Source organism: Pyxicephalus adspersus, chromosome 8 (assembly GCF_032062135.1).
Source record: "Pyxicephalus adspersus chromosome 8, UCB_Pads_2.0, whole genome shotgun sequence".
NCBI lineage: Eukaryota > Metazoa > Chordata > Amphibia > Anura > Pyxicephalidae > Pyxicephalus > Pyxicephalus adspersus.
Window position 1 is genome coordinate 34,404,435 of NC_092865.1, and position 3,156 is coordinate 34,407,590.

The following is a 3,156-nucleotide window of genomic DNA, read 5'->3' on the forward strand; positions in this document are numbered from 1 at the left end:
ATATAGGCATAAATATTTGAAAATTATGCACAATGTTCCTATAGTCTTGTGAATATGCTTTTAGATATACTATACATGGGAAAGAGATAAATGTATATATTCTTATCAAAAAGTGTCAATGATGAACTCCACACACTTTTGTTTTCAATTTGTTTTTATAATATGGTGGTAAGGGTTGGGTATTTTTTACTTAAGGTGAATTCATGTATGCATTAACTGGTGCATTTTGAATGTGTTAACTTGTTGAGGTGCCATTTATGTTAAATGGCATTACAATGCACAAAGCAGCTCTAACACACATGCACTGCAGCATGTCAAAATGCAAAATGGTACACAAAACCTTAGTTGAGCCTGCCTTAGACTAAGCCTTTGCTCCCACTATAACAAGTGTATTGTCCTGCATTATATCACAATGCACAACAACTCACAGCCACCTACATGGCTGCTCATTTCAATGCTGACTCCATTCATTTCAATAAATGGAGCCCCACACAAAAACAGGCAGAAAGGTGTGAAGTCATGTGTTGACCAGACACACTGCATTAGTGGGAACATCAGACATACAACTATATAACTATAGTTTAATTGAAGTCACTATTGTTATTCATTTTTAAGGGCAAAAACCTGCTGGTATTACCCTTGGACATTGTAAAGTGTCAACTTTGATTATAATCTGGTATCTTGAATAATTTCATAGCGGCTTGTAAAATGATTTAATGTTTTACTTCCCATTGCGTTGCTTGCTTATCACTGTATTTATCATCTATGTAGTGCACTTGGTGTTTTATGATTTAATGACTCCTGAGATAGAAAGGAGCTGCTGTAGCTGGTGTGTTTAAAGGTTGCAGAGTCTTGTGTTGCCATCATGATCTTTACATGTTGGGGCTGATTTAATATAGGAACATATTCCAAATTGAAATGCAGTAACCACAACTTCAGCCAGGAACCATCTGTGAGTTTCCTGACCAGTGCCATCATCTTCACCTGGTCTTCTCCTGGGTTTGAGATCTTTGTCCATCTCAATTGGCTGTGGTAGTATGAAAGGCAACAATATATTGTAGTGGTTGAACCCTACTGAATAATTGATTTAGAACAGGCATGCACGTCTCCTGCCTTGTATGTTTGTCCAGGTCTTAGACTCACAAAGGTAGTGAACCTAGGATCATGATGACAGCATCAGAATTGGCACCTTGTATAAATGAATCAGAAGTATAGTGGCAATGCTGTCACTTGCTAAGTCGTCCAAAGATAAGGAAATGAAAATTGACTAATATACGCTGCGCTGGGCATGCACATCACATTGTGTTATTGATCCCAGCAAACCGGAGTGCTAGGAATAAAAACATTCCAGGAGTGATGTCATTCCAACCTGGTCAATCAGCCAGGATAGCCAAAGTTCTGCTGTAAACGGAATATTTAAAACATACAGTGCCATAAGAATTTGAATGGCTGTGCTGGCTGTGTCCCTGTTATGGAAATTCTCTCTTCCTAACTGTCTCGATCACCAGTTGCACCAAGAATGAGCATGAAGGTAAATCTTAAATGCCACAAGAACAGGAATGCAGAGGAAAATCTTCCAATGGGGACCCTTTTTCTGGTACAATTGTCTAGGGGGATATCTTTCATGTTGGCCCTGATTTATTATAGCTGTCCAAGACTGGAGACAATATACTTTCATTAGTAAACCTGGGTGATTAAGCAAACCCGGACTGGCTTTCTTAAAATTAATTTCCTATTTGTTAGCAATTGTTTTCAATCCTTGACCGGATCCTTTCCAGGTTTCCTGGATGGCCCAGGTTAACTGATGAAAGTATTTTCCCCCCAGTCTTGGAGAGCTTTAATAAATCAGGCCCATTGGAAGGATATCCTCTCTCTGTTGAGACTGCAGGACAGGAAAGGAAGGTACATCTCTCTAATGAGACACAGATGCCAAAATGAACTGGAAATGGTTGAAACCCCCACAGTTCGAACTAGAATGAAAGGAAAAAATAAAATTGAATTTATATGCACTTTAAACTTCCAAAATGGGAAAGGGGATTTTTAAATAAACACTCAAAAGAAAACGGAAGATATGTATGAAACCTTCACCCTAAGGCTCCCTTTGTAATTTCTCCCTAGATTCAAAATCTCTATAATTCTTAGGGGTCTATTTATAAAGCATTGAATCTGATATTCACCAGTGGAGAATCCTTCATGTCTATGTGTTTAAATGGCGGTGATTGATTCTCCACCAGGGAATGTTTCAGTGAATGTCAGTTTAATTTATAAGCAGACCCCTTATTGTTATTATTACAACTTAATATTGCATAGTAATTCAATTTGAGATATAATATGTATATATATATATATATATATATATATATTGTGCATATTGGTTTTCTCCTTGTATTCCTATTATTGTTGTTGTTGTTTTGTAATACAAACTTGACATAATATTTAAAAACTGAATTGAATACACAAGGATGATGGATGATTGTAAATAGAGAAATTCTTGTAGTGTTACTAATAAAAACACACAAATAATAAACACCCTGTACATTCTAACTGTGGGATTACCTATGGCAGACTAACCAGTTGTTTTGTAATATTTGAGAACGGCAGGAACCCTTGAGGTAACACATTACTAGTATGAGTACGAGTGACTTACGGGCTTTTCCCTGTTATTTTCATAAAAACCCTTGAGGGTCAGAGCTTCCCTTCTCCCATGGGCCTGATTTATTAAAATTCTCCAAGGCTGGAGAGGATACACTTTCATCAGTGAAGTTGGGTGATCCTGCAAACCTTGAATGGATTTTCTAAAAGTAATTTGCTACGTGCTAGCATATGTTTTCATCCCTGGGCCAGATCCATCCTATGTTTGCTTTTTCACCCAGCTTCACTGACGAAAGTGTATCCTCTCCAGCCTTGGAAAGCTTTAGAAATCAGGCTAATGGTGTGAGAGTTGCTGCTCTGGCCTGAACCCATGCTGATAACACAAGCTGTCTTCCAGCTCCTTAGTATCCATAGCTGCCTTGGAGTTGTGTATATTGTACCTAACCATGGGTCTTTGTTATACAGTATTGGTATTACGGCTTCATTGGCCTGGACGTACAGTACAATGCTCCAGAGTTCCACTGACCTTAGAACATCACCAATCTAAGGCTGCCATTGCCAAAT